Source organism: Zootoca vivipara, chromosome 3 (genome assembly GCF_965207765.1).
Source record: "Zootoca vivipara chromosome 3, rZooViv2.hap1.1, whole genome shotgun sequence".
Taxonomy (NCBI): domain Eukaryota; kingdom Metazoa; phylum Chordata; class Lepidosauria; order Squamata; family Lacertidae; genus Zootoca; species Zootoca vivipara.
In genome coordinates, this window is record NC_142586.1 from 109,089,835 (window position 1) to 109,114,128 (window position 24,294).

Below are 24,294 nucleotides of genomic sequence, written 5' to 3' on the forward strand. Positions count from 1 at the left end.
TTAGCTCAATCAAGTCTTTCTTCCCCATCCGGTGGATCAGAACAGCTCAGCATGTGAGCTGCATGGCTCTTACAAACCACTACACCAATAATTCCTATACCGATAATTTAGGAACTTTCATCACTATAACTATGCCAAGTTTTACTGCCTGTGCTTTCTGACTGATGCATGGAAATGCACACGAACCTGACCTTTGAACAATTTCTAAGTAAACCAATTTTTAACTTACCACACGTAAAGTCTTTTTCTATTATAGGGGAAGAGGGGAGGTTTGGAAGGAACTTAGAGGTGGATATTTAAAAGGTCTAACAGCCTTTATTTCCACACTTCACATTGCTGCATATTTTTATGATTTTAAATCTCTGCTGGAGTTTTCTCATTAAAGAATACTTCCCCCAAACATGGATCTTGACAACCAGAGAATTCTCCTTTTATACATATTTTTTCCTCGACACCAACACTTTTTTTTTTTTGCTGGGAGTGACCTGTGGAGAGTTCTTAGGGTATTCATTATAGGGGCATTGTGGGATAAGTTGTTAGCTGACACCATACATCATCACAATGCCGCTGGAAAGGTGCTACATCATGGCATAATATTATGGGATTATGGGTAAACAAACAAGCAAACTACTTCTGAGAGTAGCTTTATCACTGCTATAGCTTCCAAAAATGTAAAAAAGAAAGCAGAAAGGAACTGATAATTGCTGAAACCGCTAACCAATAAGCCCCGCCCCCAACTTTTCAAACAACGCCTCCGAAATCTCTCTCTCCCAATCCAGATTTTCACTTCCCTGAATGTCCACAAGTGTTGAGCTGTTGAGCATTCAACTGTTGAGCTGAATGTTCTCAAGTGATTTGTGGCTCGGCCTTATAGCTTATGAAGGGCATCTTACCAGTTAGGTATTTACAGGAAAAAAATCCAGAAGTTCTTTATTTCCTGAAGCCTCATATTAGCACCTGTATCCATTTCGGTAATGGGGTGTTGCAACATTGGTCATTGGAAACTGCATGAAAGTCAGGCATGATCAAGAACAGCTCATCTTCTAATTAGTAAGGACCGAAAAGAATCACAATGTTGATGATCGGATCGAGAGTGATTTATAAGTCAAAAGATGATGGTTGGGCATGGGGTTCAAAGCAAACTCTTCAGATCAGAATCTTGACCAGGGCTGGACCAGTGCCGGGTTTACGTATAAGCTAAACAAACTATAGCTTAGAGCCCCACTCTCTTGCCCCCCCCCAAAAAAAATTTAAAGGAAAAAAACAACTGGATGTACATTTCCAAAATATAAGAAAAAAAATAAAATAAAGTAAAACCTACATACAGCAACAGTGGTTTGCGTTGTGTAGGCTCCTATGATGTAAGTAATGGGCCCCGCCTGCTAGCCTGCTTTCTAAAATATCACTGGTTTGCTCATTTCTATATACAATGGTTTCTAGAGACTAGATTATGAGTTTTTGTAAATTGTGTTTCTAAAGGACCTTTTGTTATTGCCAAATGCCAAAGTATTTGCATTATTAAGTTTTTTATGAATAAGTTACAGCTTAACAATTATTTCACTATTAATATACTTCTTAATTGTATTTCAGTTCAACAATTACTTTGATAAAATACATATTTTGTTATGTGCAAAGGGCTTTAGATCCCTATTAGGTCCATAAATTACCATATAGCGTATATTCAACAACAACAACAACAACAACAAAACAGCGGCAATTTGTTGTTGACAATGGACAGCTGGACATATAAAGGGCCCCATTACTTTCAGTAGCTTAGGGCCTCATCAAACTTAAATCCAGCCCTGAACTGGACCAAAGCAATTTGCTGAGGCAAAGAACAAGATCAGGGGTAGGCAACCTAAGGCCCGTGGGCTGGATGTGGCCCAATCACCTTCTCAATCCGGCCCTGTGGACGGTCCAGGAATCAGCGTGTTTTTACATGAGTAGAATGTGTCCTTTTATTTAAAACTCATCTCTGGGTTATTTGTGGGGCATAGGAATTCGTTCATCCCCCCCCAAAAAAAGTCCGGCCCACCACATGGTCTGAGGGACAGTGGACCAGCCCACGGCCGAAAAAGGTTGCTGACCTCTGGACAAGATAGACAAGTTCTTAGATGTTTACTACATTTCAAGTCATTCTTGTTTCATGCCAAAGTGCCAGGAACTACTGACCACTGCCCCCTTGTGACCAGGCACATATCTGCAACTTTTCTAGAAAGTGCTGTATCTGGCTCACCACTGCCCCATGTGGTGAGCGATGTAATTGCAGCTTCACAGAGAAAAAATTTCCAAACCGATTCCACCTAGGCTGGACATTGGCAACACTTGAGCAACAGGGTCTACGTCAGATCTAGTGAGTTTGTATTGCAGATGGGCAAATTTGTCCATTTCAGCTTCTCATCCTTCCAGTTTTCAGTTCTCCACATTTCTACATCAATTTGTCATTATTATTTTTTTAAAAAGAAGGTCCTTGTGAAAATCCACCAGCACTTTAGTCTGAATTTACCCATTTTTGTATGCAATTTTGCCTAACCTGTACATTGTTGTACAACAATTTCCCTTCATATAATGAATTTTGGTACCTTATTTTCACACGTATATGCATTTTAATGCAGTATATGTGTTTTGTGAAGCTGAGGCTCCAATACTTTGGCCACCTCATGAGAAGAGAAGACTCCCTGGAAAAGACCCTGATGTTGGGAAAGATTGAGGGCACTAGAAGAAGGGGACGACAGAAGGCCGGTGGCACTACTTGCGCTGCCCCCCACTCGCTGGGAATGGCGGGTGGGCAGGAGGGTAGTCTTCTTCCCGCCAGCCTCCAGCCTCCCGGTAGAAAGCCTTGCTCGGCAAGGAGGCGGCTGCCTTGCTCGCTCATCTGCTTGGCCAGTGTATGCTTTGCTTCTTCCTTCCTGCTGGGCAGAGCCGAGGGGCGGGCCAGGGAGGCCTCACCTCCACGACTCTGCCCAGCAGGAAGGAAGAAGCACAGCGCGTTGGCCGAGCAGATGAGCAAGGAAGCCAGCAACCGCCACGCTGAATGAGGCTTTTTACCGGGCGGTGGGGCTTGGCTTGGGAGTCACCGGGGAGTGTCACCCCCCTCCAGGGTGGCACCTGGGATGGACTGCCCCCAACACACCCCTTGCTACACCCCTGGTTGGACTAAATGACCGTGGTGGACCCTTCCAGCTCTACAATTCTATGATTGTATTATTGGGACTTTTATATTGGATAAGATTGTTACTATTAATGTTTGATGTTTTATTATGTTTTTATGTCTTGGGCAACCCAGCCAGATGGCGGGTTATGAATGAAATATGATGATGATGATGATTTTATGGACCCCCTTGCAATGCAGGAATCTTGCCTACAGCCGTCTCTGGCTTGGCTCCAACAACCAACATTTCAGTTAACAGCCAGTCGCTCCGACCCATTGCTCCACGGAAGGACTCAGTGACCCACACGAACAAAAGCTGATCACAAAAAACTAAAAAACTGTGCAATGCAGAGATTAAGCAGAGACGGAGGCTCTGAGGAAGGGCTATAGCTCAGTGGTAGAACATCTGCTTTGCATGCAGAAGGTAGAACTGAGAATAAAGACCCTTCTGAGACCCTGGAGATTGACCAATTGAGCAGATTGACCACTGGTTTGCCTCAGTGTAAGTCAGCACCTGATATTCCGATGGTTGTTCTTGCTAAATAGGGGTAGCTGGAAGTTACAGTGCTTTTGGGGTGCAACAGGGCACAATTTTAATGTTCTACCTCGGACACCGGAACCCTGCAGGACAACCCTTCTTTGAAATATCTAGGCCCCTGGCAACATCCCAGAGGGATGCAAATATAGTAGCAGATGGCTTTCTCGTGAACCAAGGCCAATGTGCTGATAATTTCTTCCTGCAGAGTGACCGTTTGCCCACTGCTTTTTCTCGTAGGGGGAAAATGGCAGGGAAGTTACTCAATAATTTACATGCAATGCTCTATACATCCAAGTCTATAAGTGATGCATTATTCTCCCATCTAGAGCAAGTGAAATTGATTGTATGCTATATCTTCCATTTGCTGCCTTTATCAGTATTTATAACTTTTGCTGAGTCCGAGGATCTGTTGAAGCTAGCAGCCCATCCATCAGGGTAGTGAATTGTGATTTTTGTGTGTGTGTGTGTGTGTGTGCGCGCACCCAGACACACAGAGGCTACTTCAGCAACAATCATTTGACTTTACATCAGCTGCAGTCATTGGCCAACACCAAGGCTGTAAATATGAATTAGGAGCAGCAAGCACAACACAGTCATATGCGATCCCTTTTGCCTTTTGGATGTACAGGGTGGGAGGTCCAGCAGGTGTTTAATTATTGTGCCTGCATAGTACTGCCTCGGGTAAGGATGCTGGGTCTTTAATATAATAATAATAATTTATTATTTATACCCCGCCCATCTGGCTGGGTTTCCCCAGCCACCCTGGGCGGCTTCCAACAGAATATTAAAATACAATAATCTATTAAACATTAAAAGCTTCCCTAAACAGGGCTGCCTTCAGATGTCTTCTAAAAGTCTGGTAGTTGTTGTTCTCTTTGACATCTGGTGGGAGGGCGTTCCACAGGGCAGGTGCCACTACCGAGAAGGCCCTCTGCCTGGTTCACTGTAACTTGGCTTCTCGCAAGGAGGGAACTGCCAGAAGGCCCTCGGTACTGGACCTCCTGGCAGAACGATGGGGATGGAGACGCTCCTTCAGGTATACTGGACCGAGGCCGTTTAGGGCTTTAAAGGTCAGCACCAACACTTTGAATTGTGCTAGGAAATGTATTGGGAGCCAATGTAGGTCTTTCAAGACCGGTGTTATGTGGTCTCAGCAGCCGCTCCCATTCACCATTCTAGCTGCCACATTCTGGATTAATTGTAGTTTCTGGGTCACCTTCAATGGTAGCCCCACATAGAGCACATTGCAGTAGTCCAAGCGAGAGATAACTAGAGCACGCACCACTCTGGAGAGACAGTCCGCGGGCAGGTAGGTTCTCAGCCTGCGTACCAGATGGAGCTGGTAGACAGCTGCCTCCATGGACAGCTGTGAGTCCAAAATGACTCCCAGGCTGCGCACCTGGTCCTTCGGGGGCACAGTTACCCCATTCAGGACCAGGGAGTCCTCCACACCTGCCCGCCTCCTGTCCCCCCAAAACACTACTTCTGTCTTGTCAAGATTCAACCTCAATCTGTTAGCCACCACCCATCCTCCAACCACAGTCTTGAACTGTCATGGATGCTTTAGCTGAGATTCCTGCATTGCAGGGGGTTGGACTAGATGACACCTGAGGTCCCTTCCAACTCTACAGTTCTATGATTCCAAGAACCCCAAATTTCATGTACTGAGGCTGGGGGAGCTTGCCTAGACAAGTGAGCTACAATACCCTGAATTTGAGCCCCTTTCTTTGGAAGAGGCATTTGTCTCCCTCCAAAGCTAATAGCAGCTTTGGAATACCTATACCTGTGATTTACATCGGGGGACATGAGAAAAGCCTTATTATATTTTTCCGTGTATAAGACGAGCCCTATTTTGGGGGACTCCAAATTAAGAAAATGGGGGGAGATTGCCCAGAGTTGTTGAGCTTTTTTTGGGGGGGAGGGTTGCCCAAAATCGCTCACCAGCCTGGCTGCCTGGTTCATGTCAATCCCTCTTCCCCTGGGAAAGGCAGCAGTGTGGGGAATAGGTGCCTCCTCACAACTCTCAGCCCCCTTAGCAAATTATCCTTCCCAGGATTCATTGGGGGAAGCCATGACTGTTTAAAGTGGTATCATGGTGCTTTAAATGTTTGGTGCAGATGTCGCCATGTGAACACAGCTTACGGTGATTTGATTAGGCGATGTAATAGAGCAATAAAACAGCTCCTTTTAAAATAATAATATAAATGAAGCAAATTGTTTGTGCTTTTTGTTCGTTTGTTTGTATTAAATCACACTTCAACCTTTTCCAGTTAGGGTTTGCTGAACTGACCCCTCCTTCTTTGTAGACATAACAACAACAACAACAACAACAACAACAACAACAACAACAACATATTTATACCCCACCCATCTGGCTGGGTTTCCCCAGCCACTCTGGGCAGCTCCCAATAGACTATTAAAAACATGATAGCACATCAAACATTAAAATTTTCCCCAAAACAGGGCTGTTAGATTATAGCATACTGAAAAGGCATGCTATGGCCTAACTTGCAAATCTATCTACTATCTATCATCTATCTATCTATCTATCTATCTATCTATCTATCTATCTATCTATCTAATCTTCAGATTCTTTATCCTGCCTGCTATACTTATTGCTATTTGCTCTTGCTTTAAAAAAGGAAATAAATAATGAAAATTATAGATAGAGAACCGAAGGTCATCCATACAGTTGTCCCAATCGCAATCTGCGCGGCTTTAACCCTGTAGAGAAAAAGTAATTACCCTTTGGCTTTTGGTGACCTCAACTAACCTTTGCTGAAGGACCAGAGAAAATAAAAGGCTGACCAATTGCCTGCCCTTTGCTGCCCCACAGTTAACCCTCTCAGAGAGCAAACACTGCCTGCGCTCCCCCCCACAAAAAAACACGACAATAGGATGTGGAAATGTTACCATGGAAATCTCGTCGGAAGAAGAAACAAACAACAAAAATCCATTACAATTAGTAGTGGTTTATTGGGTGGTGCCTGCACAACTGTTTGAATCCATACATTGCTTTATCTTTCATATCAAGGGAATGGAAGGAAAGAGGAGAGGTGAAAAGTGGGAGGTGCCAGGAAATGGCTGAAGGATAATCAAAGGAGCAAAAGGAGGGGAGGGCTTTAAGATTTCTGGGGTGGAGTGTCTGTAGGGGTGGCTTGCTTGGGGTAAAAAGACTGGGCTGAACATTTCCCAACCCACCAGCAAACTGAGCAGTTACAGCCCACTAGCAATTACTTCACACCCAACTTTGCAAAATAGGGATGCGGGTGGCGCTTTGGTCTAAACCACTGAGGTCTAAATCCCCACGACGGGGTGAGCTCCCATTGTTCGGTCCCAGCTCCTGCCCACCTAGCAGTTTGAAAGCCCATCAAGTGCAAGTAGATAAATAGGTACCACTCCGGCGGGAAGGTAAACAGCATTTCCGTGCACTGCTATGGTTTGCCAGAAGCAGCTTAGTCATGCTGGCCACATGACCCGGAAAGCTGTCTGTGGACAAACACCAGCTCCCTTGGCCTATAGAGCGAGATGAGCGCACAACCCCAGAGTCCTCCGTGACTGGACTTAATGGTCAGGGGGTACCTTTACCTTTGCAAAATACAAATGGATTGATAATGGCTTGCTTTTAAGAACAGAGCAATGGAGAATTCCCCACTCAAGGAGCTGGGAAAATTGGGGAGCTGAATGTGTGCCAATTTGAATGAAACCCCCCCCCCCGCCCTCCCCACAACTTTGGACGCCCTCCAGTTGCCACCAGGGCCTCACATTGGAGGCAACATTGGGGACATATCCAGAGCTGCAACTCTGTTGGCGCAATGGACTTCTGTGTGCAGAATGGAGCTTCCTCTCCTTAGCCCCTTGTACACCCTTACCATCAGCTCTGGATTTTCGGGGTACATGGGGGTGGGGAGAGGAAACAGAAGTCCCACTGCGCCGATGGAACTACATGAACAGAGCACTAAACACAACCCATTAATCTGAGCCAAAGCTCAGATTAGCAATATAGCAACATAAGAAGCAGTAGCAGAGAATCAGACCATTGTTCCATCTACCTCAATATGTTGACTGTGGGGACAGTCAGAATAAGCACGAGTTCAAGAGGAAGGTTGAAGCAGACAAGCTGAGCACTTAAAGCTTCAGTTGCTTTCTGGAAGCTGCTGCTGTAACAGACTCTACCGACCTCCTCTTAGGTGGAATCTGCACATATATAAAAAAAAACGCTGTGAAAATGCTTTTTTAAAAAAAAGTTTCGAAAAAATGCATTGGATTTGCCGGAGCTCACTTCCGCCATCTAGTGTCACATCTGTATATTGCACTTTACAACACGCTTAAAATGTTTTGTTTGCAGCTGTATAGCTGAGTCCCATTGTCTCAATACCTGCTGGACAACTCCACTTCTGTTTGACCCTGGGTCCTCTCGCTATTGATGTTGCTGGACAGCTCCCTTGCCTTGCTTAAAAGGCCAGAATGGGAAAGTTAAGTTAAAGGGCAGTTTAGCTAGCTTCCTGCAAAGTTGTTTCTGGGGAGGTTCAGAAGTTCTCCTGCTTACCGTATTTCCCCCTGTATTGGACGAGGTTTTTTGACTCAAACCTGGAGAACTGCGCTGTAATATTCGGAGAACTTTGAAGGAGGCTGCGTTTTGGTTCTCGCGTTGTTTCAGAAATTATACAGTAGCTTATGTAAATTTACATTTAAAAGAAAACTGGATTTAATGTTTCCCCGTCGACACCTGAAGTAAGCTGGGCTTTAAAGGTTAATACCAGTATTTGTATTCACTTAGCTAAACCTACACCTGAGATGTTGCAGTTTAAAAAAGAAAATAAAGGGTGAGGGGAGAGAAGTGGTCTTCTTCACCCTTGCATCATGGCAAATTGCCTGCTAAGAAAAGCAACACAAGAATGGTGAGAGTATTGGCCTAGGGCAGGCATCCCCAAACTTCGGCCCTCCAGATGTTTTGGACTACAATTCCCATCTTACCCGACCACTGGTCCTGTTAGCTAGGGATCATGGGAGTTGTAGGTCAAAACATCTGGAGGGCCGCAGTTTGGGGATGCCTGGCCTAGGGACTGGGAGACCCAAATTCAAATCCTCCCTCAGTGATGAAGCTCATTGAGTGGCTGTGGACCAATGTCTCTCTCTTACTCTCACTGACTAATCTACTCCACAGGGTTGTTGTGAGGTTAAAAGCAGGTGGAGGGGAGAAGAATGTATGCCACTTCAGCTCCTTACAGGAATGGCAAGATATCAGTGTACAGTGTACAGTGGTACTTGGTTCTCAAACGCCTTGGTACCCAAACGCTGAAAACCCGGAAGTGAGTGTTCCAGTTTTTGAACGTTTTTCGGAAGCTGAACTTCTGATGCAGCTGTCAGCTATTGTTTCCAGGGCGCCTGCACCAATCAGAAGCTTGCGCCTTGGCTTTCAAACATTTTGGAAGTCAAACAGAGTTCTGGAATGGATTAAGTTTGGCACTTTTGTTTTTGCTATTTATTTTGCATTTCTGTTTTTGAGGCTTTTCCAGTTAATTTGTTTTTGTGACTGTGTGGAACCCAGTTCAGCTACTGACTGAAATGGATAAAAGCCCCCACCCCCCCCTCCAAATACAGTAATGACTATCATCAGTGCGGGTAAGAAAAGAAATTGATTTTAGTTTTAATCACCTACAATACTGTCTTATTTATTTTCTAGTACAGTACATTGATTATTGCTTTCATTTTATGGATCAATGGTCTCGTTAGATAGTAAAATTCATGTTAAATGGCTGTTTTACGGGTTGTTTTTAAAAGTCTGGAACGGATTAATCCATTTTGCATTACTTTCTATGGGAAAGTGTGCCTTGGTTTTGGAACACTTTGGTTTTGGAATGGATTAAGTTTGAGAACCAAGGTACACACACTTCAAAATATTCTCTTCTCTGATACAGGCTGGATCGAGACACATAAAAAAAGTGTTTCAGGAAAATGTGTTGATGCTGAACTTTAAAGCCCTAAACAACCTCAGCATAGTATACCTGAAGGAGCGTCTCCACCCCCATCATTCAGCCTGGACACTGAGGTCCAGCTCCGAGGGCCTTCGGGCGGTTCCCGCACTGTGAGAAGTGAGGTTACAGGGAACCAGGCAGAGGGCCTTCTCAGCAGTGGCGCCCGTCCTGTGGAATGCCCTCCCGTCAGATGTCAAGGAAATAAACAACTTTCTGACTTTTAGAAAACATTTGAAGGCAGCCTTGTTTAGGGAAGCTTTTAATATTTGATGAATTATTGTATTTTAATATTTTGCTAGAAGCCGCCCAGGATGGGGCATAAATAAATAAATATTATTATTAATATTAATGTGTTGGTGCTGATCTTTAAAGCCCTAAACACGCTCGGCCCAGTATACCTGAAGGAGCGTCTCCACCCCCATCGTTCTGTCCGGACACTGAGGTCCAGCACCGAGGGCCTTCTGGCGGTTCCCTCGCTGCGAGAAGTCAAGTTACAGGCAACCAGTCAGAGGGCCTTCTCGGTAGTGGCTCCCGCCCTCCCACCATATGTCAAAGAGAAGAACAACTACCAGACTTTTAGAGGACATCTGAAGGCAGCTCTGTTTAGGGAAGCTTTTAATGTTTAATAGATTATTGTATTTTAATACTTCTGTTGGAAGCCACCCAGAGTGGCTGGGGAAACCCAGCCAGATGGGCGGGGTATAAATAATAAATTATTATTATTATTATTATTATTATTATTAGGCAAAATTATCCATTTAAAAAAATAATAATACAGAAAATAACAATCTTACCAACGCCATGAAACGCTTTGATATCCCGCTTTATCACTACCCGAAGGAGTCTCAAAGCGGTGAACAATCTCCTTTCCCTTCCTCCCCCACAACAAACACTCTGTGAGGTGGCTAAACGGTACCCTGCTGTCAATAAAACTTACATATTATTATAGAATTGTATAGCTGAAATTCACTGTTTCGACCTATTTTGACACATTCACAAATGACTTGGACAGGACTATTGAGACAGGGTCACTCCCATTGTTCTGTAGGAATTTTCACAGCAACCTCACAGTAATACCGTGGCCGGCAAATGACTGGCAATACCTGGTTTTGAATATTGTACGAGGTTTGAGAGGAGAAGGGGGGAGAGCCCAGTAGTAAGTTGTTTGTAAATCTCTAAATCACACTTCTGACCTTACTTTACGACAAAACTCTATGGCTGTAAACATGACCCGAGTATTCCATTCACAGCAGTGTGTGTGTGTGTGTGTGTGTGAGAGAGAGAGAGAGAGAGAGAGAGAGAGAGAGAAAGAGAAAGAGAAAGAGAAAGAGAGAGACGGAGAGAGATGTATTATAGACAGAAGGCACTGAAAACAAAACAAAACAGTTTGGCATTGACCAAATGATAACCGTTCAGGCTCTTTTCCCATACGCAGCACAGTTATAACAATCTTTTTACGAAGCAAGTCGCCAGCACAGATCCAAACCTACGGCACCGATCCTAGCAAACAGACTTACTTGTCAGCAAGTTCTGCTGCCCCCAATGAGACTTACTCCTGAGTAAATGCATGCATTCAGGTGGCACCAGAGAGACATAGCAGAAAGAGAGCTTCACTTTGCCAAGCCTTCATCCTAGCCATATCTTCCCCAGAGCCTTCCACCCTCGTTTGTTTGTTTTCAGGAACTGACAATAGCGCTGCCTTACTCAAAGTTACCATAGCAGTCGTTAAATAATACATTGCTGCCTCTCCTGGTGATCTAATTTTTTTAAAAACTGCCCAGCAGAAACTCATCTTAGCATGCAGGAGTTTCCACTAAGAAGTCTCCAGGGTTTTTATTGTGGTCATTTTTGGGGGGTCTTGTAATATTGAAATGACCCAATAATAATAATGATAACAACAACTACAATAAACTGAGTCTCTTTAATCTTAGCCACGCAAAGCCCATCCGATATGGCAAACATTAAGAGCGGACGTACCTGGGAGAAGACAGAGCAGGCTCTTGAGAGCCCATCGCTCTCTTTTTCTTTCGAAGTGTCATCCTTGAGCCCCGGCAATAAAGGCTGGTACATGCCACACGTTGCTGGTCTTTTGCTTATGTCCCGCAGTGCTTGAGAAAAGGGGTTATTGCTGCAGAAAAGAGAGAGCGAAAGCGAGAGAGAGAGCTGGCCATACAGTAGGAATAATCACTGCAGTCCGGCTCACCCCCACCTCCCTCCCTCCCTCTCCCTCTCTGTACAAGGCCCCAGATGATTCTGACTGCATCCTTCCATCCATAAATCATTCCCCTTATTCTATTGGTTACATGCTACATGGCAAGTATTGATTTTTCCCGTTCCCTCATCACTGCAGGACCTATGGTTTTTCTGAGCTGGTATACACAAAGATACACACATACACTCTACGTTTGTGCTTGCACACACAGATGCACGCTAGCATATGTACATAATGCAAGATGCTTTCCTGTTAATTCTACACCACCACCATCCTGGGAAAACAAACTCCCAACTCTGAAAAATGTACAATTTGCACCGCACACGTTTTTGAGAATGAAAGAAAACGATCGGCTTCAGGTATGAGCATGGCGGGATCAATCAAGTCGTTCCCCCCCCCCTTCCAAAATGCAAAAGGGTAAAGAACGCGAGTTGGGTGCTGCTGCAAGCTGGGAAGTCAGAAGTCTGAAATGTTTCAGTTGGGAAGCAAGAACTCAGTGGGGAGAGTATAAACTTTGGGTGGTAATTAGATGTTCACAGTCGGCGTGGCGCTACCACTGAAAGCAGCAGGTCGGTGTCAGTCTTCTCATTGACAGCGTTTGTGGAATTCATCACGTGGCAGGATGTCGTCTAGCTGCAAGTTGCTCTGCCAGCAGCAACACTTGGAAGGTGGGGGAACTTGCTGCCTGACCATGTCACATTCTGAACTCAGTCTCATTGAGTTTCTCATTGGTATGAGCTTTCGTGTGCATGCACCCTTCTTCAGATACATGCACATGAGAGCTCATACCAGTGACAAACTTAGTTGGTCTCTAAGGTGCTACCAGGTGGCGCTGTGAGTTAAACCACAGAGTCTAGGGCTTCCTGATCAGAAGGTCGGTGGTTCGAATCCCTGCAACGGGGTGAGCTCCCGTTGCTCGGTCCCAGCTCCTGCCCACCTAGCAGTTCGAAAGCATGTCAAAGTGCAAGTAGATAAATAGGAACCGCTCTGGCGGGAAGGTAAACGGCATTTCCGTGCGCTGCTCTGGTTTGCCAGAAGCAGCTTTGTCATGCTGGCCACATGACCCGGAAGCCCTCTGCGGACAAATGCTGGTTCCCTCGGCCTATAGAGTGAGATGAGCGCCACAACCCCAGAGTCGGACACGACTCGACCTGATGGTCAGGGGCCCCTTTACCTTTACCTAAGGTGCTACTGGAAGGATTTTTTAAAATTTTGTTTTGACTATGGCAGACCAACACGGCTACCTACCTGTAACTCAGTCTCACTGGTCGTTCTGAGTGGGAAAGAGGGAAGTGGCAGGTCCATGACAGGATCAGCCCCTGGCCTCTTTTGTCAAATGATCCCAGGCAGCAAATCTTGACTCATGGGATAGCTGTGGTCAACTGGACAGTACTGTGCCAGATGTAGCACCCATTTGACTCGACAAAGGGCTGTTTCTAGATATTATTGTGTGCAGATTCAGGAACCTCGGGTGGAATGCCTTGATCTTCTGTTTTCTTCCATTTGCATGCACAGACTCTGCACCCCTGACCTTCCCCGAGTGGTTATGAATGATGGACACAGCAACTTAGATTGGACCAAATAAGGTTGCAACTTTATTGATGCCTGCCTGCCATAAGTGACGCCAAGTGTCAACGCCTGGGCATCTGCGCATGCCTCCTCCATGCCAGAAGGAGCACCAGAAATAGCGTTTGTGAATGCATGTGTGCGTGCGTGCACACTCTGGCCCACCGCAGCATCTGCGGGACCGTGAACCGGCCCAAGCCACAAAAACCTTGCCAACCCCTGCATTAAAGGTAAAGGGACCCCTGACCATTAGGTCCAGTCGTGACCGACTCTGGGGTTGCACGCTCATCTCGCATTATTGGCCGAGGGAGCCAGCGTATAGCTTCCAGGTCATGTGGCCAGCATGACAAAGCCGCTTCTGGCAAACCAGAGCAGCACATGGAAACACCGTTTACCTTCCCGCTATAGCGGTTCCTATTTATCAACTTGCATTTTGATGTGCTTTCGAACTGCTAGGTTGGCAGGAGCTGGGACCAAGCAACGGGAGCTCACCCCGTCACAGGGATTCAAACCGCCGACCTTCTGATCAGCAAGCCCTAGGCTCAGTGGTTTAGCCCACAGTGCCACCTGGGTCCCTTACCCCTGCATTAGGCAGTCCTTATTTCACACTTTCTAGTGCATTTCCCCTCACTTTCCTTGCTGCAAACACAATCTGATCCCCTCCCTGAAGTGAGCCTGTTGGGCAAGAGCACGAAATCCACTTTAATTGTACAACCTGAATGTGCCAGTGTGCGAATGAATCTCATTGGAAGAGTAGCGACAATCTGGAAGTAGCTTTTAGCTTATGGAAAATTGCACATGTGAAAATGGGCAGCCAAGAAGTAGCCAACCCTTCGTTTCTTTTTCCTTTATTTGGATAATTGGTTGGAGGGATGCCGCCCCCTTCGTTCCCTCTCTTGGAGCCTCTCGGTGGCAGGGGGGGCGGCTCCGAGGAGGGGAGGGAGGGGGGGAGGAATCCAACCATAAAATGAAACACTGCTAGCTGCCTACCTTTCGGGGGTCCCTCTGGTGGGAGGAGAGGGCTCTGGGAGGGTGGACGGAAGTCAGTGGAAAATATGTTATGTATTTTTTCTTCTGTATGTTTGTTCTCCTTATAATATAAAATCAATAAAATATAATTAAAAAAAGAAGAAGTAGCCAACCACATGCCCATTTTTCACCAATGTTATGAAAACATTTCTGGGAGGTGCTGTAGCTCAGCTGCAGAGCATGTACTTTAGAAGTGGCAAAGAAGTGTTTTAAATACACAGCGTGGATGCCACCTGTGTTTTATGGCAAACCAAGGCTTTGGAGTTCAGGCTCCCTGTCCATAGTATAGCATAGCTGTCAAGTTCTCCCTTTTTAAAGGGAAATTCCCTTATGCTGAATAGGCTTCCTCGCGAGAAAAGGGAAAACTTGACAGCTATGTAGTATAGCGCTCTTAACTACAACAACATACTAGGGACCCAGCTACATTAGTTAAAAAAACAAAACAAAACATTATAAATGTGTTATAACACTGTGACACTAGATGGCTCTGTAGAGCTGAAATCGGAACCCTGTGGAATTTTCCATTGTGAGCTTTAACCCCCCCCCAGAACATTTTCAGAGTGTTTTTTTTTAAAAAATAGCTGTGTAGATGCTGCTTTGATGGGAGGCTCACTGTCAAACTATCCAACTCTCATGTACCTTCTGAAATGTTGCATTCACATCAAAGGGAATAGCATACCCTCCAACATTTCTCCCATGAAAATAGGGATGTCCCATTCAACAACAACAACAATTTTATTATTTAAACCCCACCCATCTGACTGAGTTGCCCCAGCCACTCTGGGTGGCTTCCAACGTGTATAAAAACATAATAAAACATTAAACATTGTTTTTAAAAATCTTCCTTATACAAGGCTGCCTTCAGATGTCTTCTAAAGGTGGCATAGCTGCTTATGCCAGTGTGGTGTAGTGGTTAAGAGCGGTAGACTTGTAATCTGGGGGACCGGGTTCGCGTCTCCGCTCCTCCACATGCAGCTGCTGGGTGACCTTGGGCTAGTCACACTTCTCTGAAGTCTCTCAGCCCCACTCGCCTCACAGAGTGTTTGTGGTGGGGGAGGAAGGGAAAGGAGAATGTTAGCCGCTTTGAGACTCCTTCAGGTAGTGATAAAGCGGGATATCAAATCCAAACTCTTCCTCTTCCTCCTCCTCCTCCTCCTCCTCCTCCTCCTCCTCCTCCTCCTCCTCCTCCTCCTCCTCCTCCTCCTCCTCTTCTTCTTCTTCTTCTTCTTCTTCTTCTTCTTCTTCTTCTTCTTCTTCTTCTTCTTCTTCTTCTTCTTCTTCTTCTTCTTCTTCCCTTGGCTCGGGGGTCGCATAATTCTATACTCTCCAACATTTCTCTGATGAAAATAGGGACATCCTAAAGAAAGGCGGGACATTCTGGGATCAAATAAAAAACCAGGACAGCTTCTGTAAATCCAGGACTGTCCCTGGAAAATAGGGACACTTGGAAGGTTGAGACTAGCTGGCTCCTCTTTGATACCCATTTCAGCCATTCAAAGAAGGAAAGAAGGAAAGAAAGAAAAAGTACCATGTCACAGCACATGTTGGCATGCTCCTCCATCTCTAAAATTTGTTGCACATGGAAATCTAGCAAGTCAGGGAGGAGAATTCCAGAGCTGTCTTCTGCCTGATGTGCAGGAAGTTAATTTGTGTCACAAAGTATACGCCCAGCCCACAGTCTAGGACTGTCTGGAGAATCCATTGGCCTCCATGAATGCAGAATGCAGTCATCCATGCATTTTGCCATATTGGCTGGCACCTGAGAGCAGGATCCTAGAGATCTAAATATAGTGGAAGGAGGTGGGGGCAGGGAGATGGCTGAAGGAGAGTTCATAGCTGTGGCAGAGTGACCTCTGCAAGGCCCTCAAGGTTAGAGAGAGCTTCGGTGATGAGCTTAGTAAGCAGTTGTCACAAAGACATCTGGGACGTCTCTAACCAAAGCACAGACTTTCCCCTAGACTTTGGGGGAGGAACGACTTTGCTGCTGTTGATGTCTTGTGCAGCAATTGCTCTCGCTTCAGCTCACTCCCCTTGCCAACTCCTGTCCTCCAAAGTGCATCCTCAAAGATGCAAACTCTCCGTTCATTGAGATCATCTGGAGAATCTGTTCTGCATGTGCTTTGAGCTGCGGTAAGCATTAGAGAGGGTGCCGGACGGAGCCTTCTCTGTCGTAGCACCCATTTTCTGGAACTGTCCTCAGTAAGAGAGAAGGCTGACCTGTCTATATATAAAATTTGATGCCAACAATGAACTTAAGGGGAATGAAGAGTAGGCCCACAATGTTGCCCCTGTCCCTAAGGTAATGCTCTCCGCTGGCGACTGAGACTTCCCTTTGGGTGTAGAGACAGAGTGGTAGTCCTTTTGCAGACAACCTACACATGCAAAAGTCGAAGGTGGAGCCTGCAAAGCACATGGTATTGCAAGCGTGGGCCCAGTGGCATTATCCTGCTGCCTGCTTCTCTATACATAACGTATCACCCAAGCATCCTGTTTTAAGCAGGACACCCTGGATCACAGAAGTCTATCTTGGCTTCTGCTTGGATCCCAGAATGTCCCGGTTTTTGTTCCAGCACTCTGGCATGTGCCTTCTGATCCAATCCTCTGCGACACCCTGCTGACAATTGCCAGAGCGTCTGGCCGGAAGGTGTGTGCCCTTGCTAACGCCCCGATTTTGGAGATGAAAATGTTAGAGGGTATGCACATAGAATATATGCAAGGAAGAGTGACTGAAGTCTGCTGAAGCGGATGAAGAAACCAAGCTAGAGATTTCATGCATGCACTCAGCAGAGCATGTTCCAGGATGCAATCTGCTGATTGGAAGTAAATTGGAATAAATTGGAATACTGTAAAGGCAAACTCACTGCACTCTGACATTTATCCTATTTTCCTGGCCCAAAAGGAATCTAAACTTGGGTTTACCATGCAAAGAGGCGGCAATGGCGGGAGGGGAAAGATTTATAGGGGAGCATTGGAAGCTGCCTTAGTCCGAGCCCAGACCATTGGTCCTGCTTCCTCAGCAATGTCTACAGTAAAGGTAAAGGGACCCCTGACCATTAGGTCCACTCGTGACTGACTCTGGGGTTGCGGCGCTCATCTCACGGATCTCCAGCTGCTTTTGGACTACAGTTCCCATCATCCTTGACCACTGGTCCTGCTAGCTGGGGATTATGGGAGTAATAATAATAATAATTTTTATTTATTTATACCCCACTCTTTCCGATGCGGAAACCAGGCTCAGGGCGGCCAACAACAAATATAAAACACTGATTAAAAAGTCTTTAAAACAGCTTAAAAACAACATAAAATACAACATAAATGTAGCATCGCCTGGGCTAACTGACCAAGTTAGTTCTGGTATGGCCAGCAAGGAAACCAGGGAAGTATTTAGATGTGAGGACCCAGAAAGGTTTCTTCATAGAAAAAGGGAAGGGAAAAGGAATGGAGGATCAAGCTAAATTGAAGGCCAGACAGAATAACTCTGTATTACAGGCCCTGCGGAAGGAGAGCAAGTCCTGCAGGGCCCTAGTCTCATGGGACAGAGCATTCCACCAGATCGGTGCCATCACTGAGAAGGCCCTGGCCCTGGTGGAGGATAATCTGGCTTCTTTAGGGCCCGGGACCCTTAGGCCAGGCATAGGCAACCTTGGCTCTCCAGATGTTTTGGAACTACAACTCCCATGATCCCTGACCACTAGCCCTGTTAGCTAGGGATCGTGGGAGTTGTAGTTCCAAAACATCTGGAGAGCCAAGGTTGCCTATGCCTGCCTTAGGCTGTTATTACAGTATTCACAGAGTTTAGGGTCTTCTGAGGGACATACCAGGAGAGTTGTAGTCCAGCAACAGCTGGAGACCCAAGTTTGGGGAACCCTGACTGGCAAAGGCTCTCCACAATTTCAACCCTACCTGGAGACGCTGGGGATTGAAGCTGGGACGTTCTGCATGCAGAACAGATTCTCGATTCCTGAGCTACGGAGATGTGGACGCATGGAGGGGAAGCACTTAGACCTTTCCACATCCACTATTTTTCCTCTAAAAGTCTTTTCCTTCCACCGCTAACTTCCCCTGGCAAACTTCTTAGAAGGATGGAAAGAACAGGTCTCAGGGTAATGAGCTGGGGGAGGATTAATTTACCTAATCTCATTCCCACTTTGCAACTGCTTTGCAACAAATAAGAAGAGTTGGAATCATGTGTTTGCTGCTGCCTGCACCATTCTTCCCATTGTGACGTTAGCAGCAAAATATCCCGAGAAGTTGTTTTGCATTCTGTCCTAAAAGTCTTAAAAGAATATCCCAGAGCTGGGCCATCGGAGTCAATACTTACGCTAAAAGGGAGGAGGTTATTTTACTTGAATTGATCACTTAGCAACCAAGATCTCTACCTACGAAGGGTGCCGCTCCTTTGGGTTACCAAGGAACTGCGACAATTGCTAAACAGCTGACCTGCTAATCTACATAGCCTTTCACCCCGGTCAGCTGAACGATGGGCCGATGACAGCCAACGAACAATGAAAACACACCCTAATATTTTATTTAAGAGCTCAGGGATGCCACAGCTGCAGGGATGATACAACCAGCCAGATTGAACTGTTTCAACTCAAGTGTTTCTGCTTTCAAGAAGAAGAAGAAAAAGCCTGGTTCTTCGCACAGCCGGAGAAGGTTGTGATAAATCACACATGAGTTGTTCCAAAACATCTTTGAATTCTCTCTCCCCCGCCCCCTAGTTCCTGCCCTCCTCTCCGCTTTTGCATGGCCTGATGAAATACAATCTATCAAAAAACATCTTAGCACACGGCTGCATTTTAAAACAGGGGTGCAAAGTGTCCATCTGTAAAAGAGCAGATCACTTGTAAGAAAGCAATTACGGATGTAGAGGAATATGTGAAATCTGCCCTTTTGAAGCCTATAACGTTTCGTAAACCCTCCCCTCTTTGCATTTACTGTCTGTCTCGGGGGGGGGGGGGAAACTATAGAAAGTGAAGCAGGAAAGGTGGCATAGACGAGGAAAGAAATTAGCCGGGGTGATAAAAGAGTATAATAAGCAGGAGAAATTTGGGTGAAAGGGAGGGAAAGGACAGTGGGATATATTACACTGTGGACCAGTTTCCCAAGGGCGATGGAAGAGTCGCATTCATTTAAAACGGTGCAAGGCAAGAGCAGAGGCAATAAACAACAAATGTGTACTGGTGTTTTGTGATGGTGCAGGTGAAAAAAGGAGCGGGCACCTTATGCAAAGAGGGGGAAATGAGAGAATTAGAAAAAAAAAGCTCCTAAGATTAGAAGAGGAATTCAGCAGAGGAAAAAAAAGATGATGATAATAGTGTACATCTATGTACCTCTCTTATTTGAAAACCACAGAGCAGTTTATAGAAAAAGACCATAGAATACAGCAGTACCTAAGCAATAATAACAGTTGATGTTGTGTATTCAGACTCAAAAAGGCTTTTGATGAAGTCTCTCACCAAAGGCTCCTGAGTCAACTTATCTGCAATTGGATAAGGAGAGAAGCCCTATTGTTGATCAGGAACTGGCTAAGAAACTGGACTAAATGGCTCAGTTGGTAGAGCATGAGACTGTTCGTCTCAGGGTTGTGGGTTCAAGCATGTTGGGTGCTCCTCAGCTCTATGATTCTATGACAGATCTCACAATGGATTGCTTGATTGATTAGTTAATATCTATAGAGTGGTACCTCGGGTTACAAACGCTTCGGGTTACAAACTCCGTTAACCTGGAAGTAGTACCTTGGGTTACGCACTTTGCCCAAGGATGAGAACGGAAATCACGCACCGGTGGTGTGGCGGCAGCAGGAGGCCCCATTAGCGAAAGCACACCTCAGGTTAAGAACAGTTTCGGGTTAAGAACAGACCTCCAGAACGAATTAAGTTCGTAACCCGAGGTACTACTGTACTGCTCAGTATATTAAAAACATCTCTAAGCAGTGTGCAGAAAACTGAAGTGACAACACACAACTTAAACAAATGTTAGAAAAATATAGAGTTACCTATAAAACCAAGTTACTAATATATGTAAATCAATAGCAATTCATTTTCCTTCTGACACACCCTCCTTCTCAGCCTCCGGGGTTCTCACCTAGGGTCCAAACAAACTCTCAATTCACCCACAAAAATCTCACAAGAGGAGGTCTTGGAAAGAGCGGACATCTCCCTAGACTCTCACTCTAGGCTTGCTTTTTATGGCCAGGCCCAGGGTGGATAGTACACTCTTAGACTGCCCATAGCTGTGTCCCATTCAGCTGCACACTCAGTTGCAGGGGTAGCAGGTTTGTGGTGTTTCCCAGGGGGGCCAGAGGATGGGTCATGGAGCCCACTCCACTCACAGCTCTTTCTTCACCCTCTATCTCCTCCTCCTCCGTCTTCTGAGATACTGACTGCTCCTGTGACACATGAATTTACCACAGCCTAGATGGAGCAGTCACGAAATTAAAAGACGCCTGCTTCTTGGGAGAAAATCAATGACAAACCTAGACAGCATCTTAAAAAGCAGAGACATCACCTTGCCTACAAAGGTCCGTATAGTTAAAGCTATGGTTTTCCCAGTAGTGATGTATGGAAGTGAGAGCTGGACCATCAAGAAGGCTGATTGCTGAAGAATTGATGCTTTTGAATTATGGTGCTGGAGGAGACTCGAGAGTCCCATGGACTGCAAGAAGATCAAACCTCTCCATTCTGAAGGAAATCAGCCCTGAGTGCTCACTGGAAGGACAGATTGTGAAGCTGAGGCTCCAATACTCTGGCCACCTCATGAGAAGAGGAGACTCCCTGGAAAAGACCCTGATGTTGGGAAAGATGGAGGGCACAAGGAGAAGGGGACAACAGAGAACGAGATGGTTGGACAGTGTTCTCGAAGCTACGAACATGAGTTTGACCAAACTGCGGGAGGTAGTGGAAGACAGGAGTGCCTGGCGTGCTCTGGTCCATGGGGTCACGAAGAGTCGGACACGACTAAATGACTAAACAACAACAGATGGAGGGGTGGAAGAATGAGTGCCTCCCGAGGATCGATATAGATACTAAGGATGGGGGAAGTCTCCATAAGGGTTTGCAATTAAAGGTCGCTCATCCTAATTTGCACTTTCCAAAATGGGCCAAGACACAGCCATCCTTCAAAATTTGCACATCTCTGAATTTTGCAATGTTTTTCACCAGTCAAACAATGTGTACCACATGCATCTACTAGGGGGAAGCGTCCATTTGTGGAAATGACATTAAAAAATTGTACTGTAATAGGATAGCTGAATTTCTGGAACCTGGACACAATTGTGTAAGTGCCAGTTTTTTTTAGTCTTCTTTTGTTAGAAACAAATTATTTATACAGGTTTTCCCCCAAGTACCAAGTGCAGACCATCTTCTAAACCAGAAAAAAAGATGTATTGGGAGGTCAGCAGCACACCATGAACTTTTTATAAAACTTATAACAGGTTTACAGTAGCACTTTGGCTTACATTACCCTCTGGTAATGTAAACTTTGGGTTGCGAAAGCGGCAAACCCGGAAGTGTTTCGCCACACACACATGCGCAGAAGCGCTGTACGGTCTGCTGCCATCTGCACATGCGCAGAAGTGGTCCCTCTGGTTGCGGAAACCTCAGGATCCGACTGAAGCTCCGGAATGGATCCCGTCCGCAACCGGAGGTACCGATGTACTATATTTAAAGCTATGTACAGCAAAAGTGATCTTGCATATTTCGTATCATTTCAGAAAACTATGCTCATTTACACAAAACAACTTGTTTTTGTTCAGTTTTGTTATTTACATTCAATAAAGTTTCTGCAAAATCAGTTTAAAAAATGTACCTAGTGCAGCAGCTGTGAAAAAAGCAGTGCTATTTTTCTAGAAAAAGAGGTCGCCGGAACTCACCCTGAATGCCTCCCTTGTTTTCTTAGAATGGCAATGGCGCCCATCTGAGAGATGCCGGAATTCAGTTCTGTCAAGTCCCGGCTGAACCCCCCCCCTGGGGGGGGGAAATAGCATATTTTAGAACTGGAAAAGTTTCAGAAAAGGGCCACCAAAATGATTCTGGTAACAGCATTTGTGGATTTTTAGTTTAGAGAAAAGGTGTGTGAAAGGGGGCATGGCAAAGGTGTGTGAAATAGCGCAATGTGCAGAGAGAGTGGACAGGGATAAGTTTTATCTCTCTCTCTCCCTCTTCCATAAGGTTGGATGTTGGAAGACTCAGGACGGAAAATAGGAAGTGCTTCATCTTGTTGCATATGGAATTTGCTACTCCAAGTAGCAGTGGCATCAACTGGGGTGGGGGGGCCTCTGGGTGCCCAAGCACCCACAAAAAAATTATTGTGGTTGCTCAGCACCCACACCACAGGACCCCCGACGCAACTTCCGGTGCCTCAACAAGCACCAGAAGTCGCATCGGAGGCCTTGCGAGACGCTGCAATGTGCCATCATGACATTATGTGCCTGGGCACCCATAGCCTGGGGCCCAAGTTGACTCTGCTGCCAAGTAGAATAAGAGAATAATAGAATCATAGAGTTGGAAGGGACCCCAAGGGTCATCTAGTCCAACCCTCTGCAATGCAGGAATCTCAGCTAAAACATCCATGATAGACGACCATCCAAACCTCTGCTTAAAAACCTCCAAGGAAGGAGAGTGGAACAAAATTGCTTGATGGTGTGAACAGGGCATCGAAAGTCCCGAAAAGCCTTAGATCAGGCATCCGCAAACTGCGGCTCTCCAGATGTTTTGGCCTACAACTCCCATGATCCCTAGCTAACAGGACCAGTGGTCAGGGAAGATGGGAATTGTAGTCCAAAACATCTGGAGGGCCGAAGTTTGGGGATGCCTGCCTTAGATTTTCATCTATGTCTGTGCACAAATGTTATTCAATCTAGTCTCTAGTCTCTTACGTTCTTAGGCTCTCCACCCTGTGAACTGTGGAACTGCCTTGCATCCAGCCAACGATACTTCGGGCAAGAAAGCAAAATTCGATGGAAAGCAAAAAAAATTGCGCTGCTGCTAATATTAGACCCTCCGCAGCCTGACAGCTGGTATTCTGACAGCCCGTTTTGCTGCAAATGGGTGTTGACTTTGTTTTGTTTGAAAAGCTCTCAAGTGTTGAGCTGCCACCATGCCGTGACATTTATTTGAGTCTCAAGGTAATAACCACAGAAGCACCCTATATAGATTCTCTCCAGATGACCTTATATTCTCTCTGGAGCCAACCTTTATTATTGTTGGTATTCTTAGAGCTGTTTCAGTATCACGTGGAAAGGTGTTTTGTTTTTTTTAAAAAGGCATTTTATCAAAAGGTGATTTTTTTTTGTGTGTGGCTGTGGCTAGACTTGCATTTTCTTTGCCTGGGAATATCTGGAAAATTGGATATTGTGGAATAGTTTTCTCGGTATATGGTATATGGATGTAGGCATCAACAAGGCATTCTTAATTTCAGTGCCAAACCTATGTATCAACTGTAGGAAAATGGGGAGGAATTCCGTTTCGGTCATCTTTTAGTGCAAATCTAGCTAATTCATGCTGCCCCAAATAATGCGCAAATGGAAACGAAGCTTTTGAAATCCACACTTCTACTGAATTTTGTGCTGCAGTTCTCCAGCCAAATCAGGTGCCCCCCCCAAATGTGTAAATTATAGGAGGCTGCACATAGAAATGCATATTGTATTAGTTGAAATAACTTTAGAAAATATATGGGGAAATTGAATGCAATGTATTAGGCAAAATTGCACACACACAAAATGTATAAGGAGACATGATCAATAAAATGCCAATGAATTCTTTTGCAGACTTAAAAAAAAATAGATGTAGAAATGAACTTAAGATTGGGAAAAAATAAG